Genomic DNA, 6,103 nt, shown 5'->3' on the forward strand with positions numbered 1-6,103 from the left:
CCGAAAGTATTATATAAATTAGAATATATAAATACAAATATTTATATGCATTTATGTGTGTGTAAATACTTGTGTACCACATCAGTGATTTTACATATAATACTAAAAACGTTTTCCAGATAAAAGTTTCTCAAATAATAAATATTAAAGGTTTGAGAAAGGAACACTTAACTCTCACTAAACTGTCCACCCACTACCTGAATTCCATCCAAGACATCCCAACAGTTGTCGTCCTATCTCTGCTTACATCTCTCCGTTGACAATGTGTTCCATTCTGTTAACTTCCTATCATGCAGAGATTCCCTCCTTTTGCTAGGAAAGGGCTGTGTCGTGTTGTCTCCTCTCCCCTGAAATGTCCAACTCTTCCTCCATCCTCACTAAGTGAACAGTCTGCTTCCTCCTCTGTTGAGGAAACTGAAGCCATCAGAAGAGAGCTTCCACAGTCTCCAGCACAATATATTCTGCTTTCTCTCCTCTTTCTATGGCTGAAAAAACTTTCTGTGCTCCTAGCTAAGGCCATCCTCTCTCATCTACTTTGGGACGTCGCACCAGCATTCTCCTCGCTGTCACTTGCGTCTTCCATTTTTCTTTCTCTACTCAATTACTCCTATCAGCATACAAATGCATTGTTAATTTGCTCATCTAAAAATAACTTTTTAAATCTCACTTGTCCCACCAGCTAATATTCATTTCTCTTCATCCCTTTTCAGTAAAAGTCCTTATAAGTACTGCATATACCCACTGATCTGATCTCTCTCCTTGCATTCCATCACAAACACATCATTCAAGTTTCCGCCTCCACTGCTCCCCTGAAACTACTCTTTTTAAGGTCACCAGTGAACCTTGCATTGCTAAACCTGATGATTTCCCAGTCCTCACCTTACCTGACCTAGCAGGGTCACTCTTTCCTGCTTAAATAAATACCTTTTTGCTTGCCTTCCAGGACTTCACATTTGCCTTGTTTTCTTCTGACTTTTCTAGCTGCTCATTCTCAATCTCCCTTGTTTGTTCAGCTTCAAAACATATCACTTCTAGCCTCACTGTAACTGTCCCTTCCCTTGTCTAAGCTCCTGTAATCTATTGCAATTAGCCTCATAATTGATCTCTCAGCTACTGCTCTTACTGCTTTAACAGTAGCCAATTGATGCTGTTAAAATATAAGTCAAGGCCAGGCACGGTGGCTCATGCCTGTAATCCCAGCACTTCGGGAGGCCAAGGCAGGTGGATCCCCGGAGGTCAGGAGTTTGAGACCATCCTGGTCAACATGGTGAAACCCCATCTCTACTGAAAATACTAAATTAGCCAGGTATGGTGGCACATGCCTGTAGTCTTAGCTACTTAGGAGGCTGAGACAGGAGAATCACTTGAACCTGGGAGGTGGAGGCTGCAGTGAGCCAAGATCACACCAATGCACTCCAGCCTGGGCAAGACAGAGCAAGACTCCATCTCAAAAAATATATATATATGTGAATATATATATTATATATATTCATATTATATATCAAGCTGAGTTATTCTTCTGTTCAACACTCCAGTGGCATCCCATCTCATTTGAAGTAAAAGGCGAGTCATTATCATGTCCCACCAGGCCCAATGTGATGTGACCCTGTGTTATCTTTCCAACCTCTTCTCTCCTGCTTCTCTCCCCTTATTCACTCAACTCCACCACACCAGCTTGCTCAACGATCCTTGACTCACCAGGTCCACTTCAACCTCAGGACCTTGGTACTTGCTCCTTTTTCTACCCTTCCCCAAAGGACCACATGATGGGCTCTCTCACTTTTTTCATTTCCTTACTCAAGAGTTACCTTCTCAATAAGGCCCTCACTGGCCACTATATCAAACACCATGAACCTTCCCACTCCCTGAGCTCCTATTGCCCTTCTCTACCTTTTTCTTCTTTATCAATTCTCATATCTACCCATAGTTTACTCATTTGTTTATTATCTGACTTCCACACAAGAATATAATCTCCATGAAGACAAGAATGTTGTTGATTTATTTACTGTTTCATCCTGTGCCTAGAATTATGTCTGGAAAACAATAATCACTCATTATAAATATTCGCTAAATAAATGAATGAATAAAGTAAATAAATAAAACCATTTATTAAATCTAGCATATTGTTAAGAAGAAAAAATCCAAATATTGACATCAAAACACCTAATCCATAGATGGATTAGGCCATCTATGTGCCCTGTAGGCTCTGGTGTTACTGAAGCTGAATAGGCTGAATGACCTTCACCCCAATTCCACAGCACCACTTGCTGGCGACATGCTTCCCTGCAGTAGCTTGGTACGTACCCAGAGAACACTGGGTCTTTCCCAGGAGTTTACCAATCTCATCACTGTTAACTAATCAACAGAGGCAAATAGGATTTTGTCCTTTTTCAATATTCAACTAGGTTATCAGGTCTCAATCTTATTAGCTTTTGCCTCCTAGTCTTGTTCCCAAATCCAACTGGTGATGATTTCTATTCAGACTTAATTAAACTCCTAGGGAACTGGCTGCATTATAATTTTCTGCCTCTCTGATTTGGCTCTCAGTGTCAGCCTGAGCATAAACATTTAAGTAAGATATCATTCATCAGTCAACAAACATTTATAGAGCTATCAGGTTACAGGCATTGTATAATGGATGCAAAAATAAATAAGGCCCAGTCCTTGCCTTTGAGGAGCTCAAAGTCTAGAAGACGAGGGAGACTTGTAGACGAACTCAGTACATTAGAAGCTCAGTGTTAGACAAAGCGTTATGGAAACACTGAGCAGAGAGCAATTAAGTCACAGAAGTGAGTTTTGAAGGATGGCAAGATGCTTTCTGAAAAGGTAAAGTGCATTGTAGTCAAGATAACTGCACAAGATTCAACCCACCCTCAATGTCTTCGGCTTTGCACAATACCACATGAGTCACTTTCTGCTTGTCTTGAGGTTAAACAGTGTTCCAGAGCTCCAGTTTAAAATAACTTGAATTTTTACAAAATTGTATATATTTCATATTCATGGCATTTGATCCATCCCCAGGAATTCCCCTCTCTGGAGATCATCAGTCTGGATAAAGTAATCCAAGGTGCCTACTTGGTACATTTTTCACTGTGAACTCACAGACTATTAGAGCTGTGAGTTTGGAGACCAACTTTGTCCAAACTTGACCCTCTTCACTGCTGAGAAAGCCAAGGCCCTGAGAAGGTGACAGCCTCCCCAAGTGTGCATGGTGATTTAGTCACCTCATTTCTCAACAGAACCTAATCTGAAGAGGTATCAATTCATGCAACACATCTCCAGCATCTGAGCCTGTTTTACTTCTCTCCAGACTTGAAATAGGCAACATTGCTCTGTTCTACTGCCCTCTCCACTCTTGGCAATTCGATTGCCAAGTGTCTATGTAGCCAGCAGAAGTCAGTGTCAGGAGTCTGACCTAACAACTTTCCCACATCTTATCACAATCCTAGAGTCACCCCAAGCTTTGCTTTTAAAAAGGTCCCAGTGTGTCTGGAAGGTCTGTGAGTCAAACTTCATACCTAGTTCTTTGTCGGGTGTTAAAGCCTATCACATCTCAGCATTGCAGACTTTTTCAGATTCTCCAGGGTGTTCCTCACTGACTCAGATTCTCCAGAGCTTGCCTAGATATAGAACAAGAAAAGGAATGATATGTTCCCTGCTCAGTACTTATCTTCCCTACCTGTCTGTAGCTTTGTAAAGTAAATGTATGTAGCCCAGCATCATCTAATGTGAATGTTTGGCTCTTTCAGTTTCCATGCTCAAGTTGCCTCAGTTAATGAGGACTTATTTAAAGTACCAAAGGGAAATAAGAACAGGAAGCCCTCTTAGCAGTCAAATCATTGGGCTGTGCAGTCACTTAGAATACCATGGTAGACTGGTAGTCCACCAGTCTGAGTCTGGGCTATCCAGTCATCTCTGCTCTGTTACGTCCCCTATTCCCCTCCCCTCTGCCTACTTTTTCATCTTTTATTAATGCTTGGTCTACCTCGTCTGCTGCCACCAGCCACCATTTAAAAATATATGATTAAATCATTTTTCACAGTCTAATGCATTTCACTTCTGTTAGTCTTGATATAGGCCACTAGTCGGTCTCTGTCTCACTGCCTTGGCCTCAGGGAGCATCTGTGGATGGGGTGAGATCAAGGCCGCCAAGCCATAGCACATGGAGATCTGGACATAAAGAACTACCTGTAATCAATCATCTCAGAAGGGAGCAGGGTAAATGCAGGCCAAATGGCATGCCTAACCCAAATGGCCTGTTCTGTACACACAGTTTCAAACTCTGTGGTTCCTTTGAACTCTTCCCTGAAAAACACCATCTGTGAGAAATGTCATGTAGAGAGGAAAGTATAAGAGCTATACATGTGCACAAAGTAGGCAAAATTCCTTATCTTTTTCTGTTTCATCTTCTTAAAACTTGGGCTTAAAATACCCAACTTATAGAACTGTTTGAAGGACTTAAAAGTGCTGCACACAAGGCCACACACAGCAATATGAATGTTCATTCCCTCCTCTAAAGCATACAATGATGCATGTCGAGCGTTTAAACAAGGTCTGTTCCTCCCTAGCTAAGCCATGGTCTGCCTACTCCTTTGGATCCAGGCGAGGGAGAGCAATAGTAACACCTCATGTTTGCTGACAGCTTTACCTATGTTAACTCCTTTATATATAAGACCTCTTTATATATAGAACTCCTTTATATATGATATATGTGTGTATATATGTATATATTGATATATGTGTGTATTATATATGATATATGTGTGTATATATGTATATGATATATGTGTGTATATATGTATATATGCATATATATGTGAATTGTATACCCTGATTCATTTATATATAAAATATGTGTGTGTGTATATGTATATGCATATATATAGGTGAAAATAAATATATAATGTCTGGGAGACAACTGTTATAAAGGAAAATGAGGGTAAGGATATAGTGATATATATGTATATATATTTTTTATATATACACATATATATGTATGTATAAAATCTTGAATGTAATTTTCGAGAGTTTAAGGACCTATGGTTGTTCCACTGCTGTATTGCCAGGGCCTGCAAGTATACTTGACAATTAGCAGCATCCTTTAAATACTTGTTGAATAAATAAATGACCTATGATCCAGGTATTATGATTACCCTTTATTTCAGGAAAGGAAATTTAGCACTTGAGTAGTCAAGCAAATAGCCCAATTCACATAGCAAATAGGTGATGGAGGCCAAATTAAAACCCAGACTGACCCTGGAATCCCCATGCTTCACCATTGTCCTCCATGGCCTCTTGGCATACGGCACTGCCCAGGTGCTCTGAGAAGAAAGCCTTTCTTTCACTCTGCTTATTTGAATCAGAAGCAGACCTAGTTCTAAAAAACAGAAACAATTGTTATATTTTTGAACTAATGCTATTTATGATCCCGAGCAGCACAATTTTTACCCCCTTCCCCACCAGAAAGGGAAGCAGCATGGCAATCACTGTATCCAAAAACATACCTGGTCAGGGGCCATTGTTAGTTCCAGAGAACCAAACCACATGGAACCTCAACAAAAGTGATGAAATACCAGCATCTCAGAAAGTTAAAGTGAATGATCCTTCACAGGGGTTGCCCAATGGTGCTGTAATCTGAACTATTGCACAAATAAAGGCCTTTTGACAGCTGATTTGTGTTTTTCCAATAGATGAACCATCAGTCCTTCACAAACAATAAAGAACATGTCCCACATTGACGTGTCCTGAGTGAGGAGTGTCAGGGTCACTTCATTTGCAACCTGTTGAAACTGTCACATCAAGATTGTCACAGAGGAAAAACTTTCAGCTATGTCTAAGGCAACAAAAAACCTTCAAAAACAGAAGTGGCTGGCTAAAGTTAGGTAGTAATACTTTTTCCTCACAAGTACACGTGTCAAGAGAAGAATAATAATATAATTTAAATGGAATAGGAATTATAGTATTTGAGCTAGAAAATACTGAGCTAGAGGATTTTCCCTTTCATAACAATTTATGAAATGTGACTGATATTTATGGAATATTGTAATTTTGGCCTAATAGCTATATTCTAAGAAATATAATTATTCTAAAATATACATTTCTT

At 39.8% G+C, this 6,103-nt stretch overlaps 1 long non-coding RNA gene across 1 annotated transcript; it reads right to left on the reverse strand.

Annotated features, from left to right (window-relative positions):
* Positions 1–2,093: 2,093 nt before the first annotated feature.
* Positions 2,094–5,631, reverse strand: LOC105486274 (uncharacterized). The gene is made up of 4 exons (XR_011620549.1): positions 5,505–5,631; positions 5,256–5,377; positions 3,519–3,620; positions 2,094–2,818 (listed from the first exon to the last, which is right to left on the reverse strand). It is a non-coding gene; the product is annotated as an uncharacterized lncRNA (long non-coding RNA).
* Positions 5,632–6,103: the final 472 nt, after the last annotated feature.

The sequence above is a fragment of the Macaca nemestrina genome, chromosome 3 (genome assembly GCF_043159975.1).
Source record: "Macaca nemestrina isolate mMacNem1 chromosome 3, mMacNem.hap1, whole genome shotgun sequence".
Lineage (NCBI taxonomy): Eukaryota > Metazoa > Chordata > Mammalia > Primates > Cercopithecidae > Macaca > Macaca nemestrina.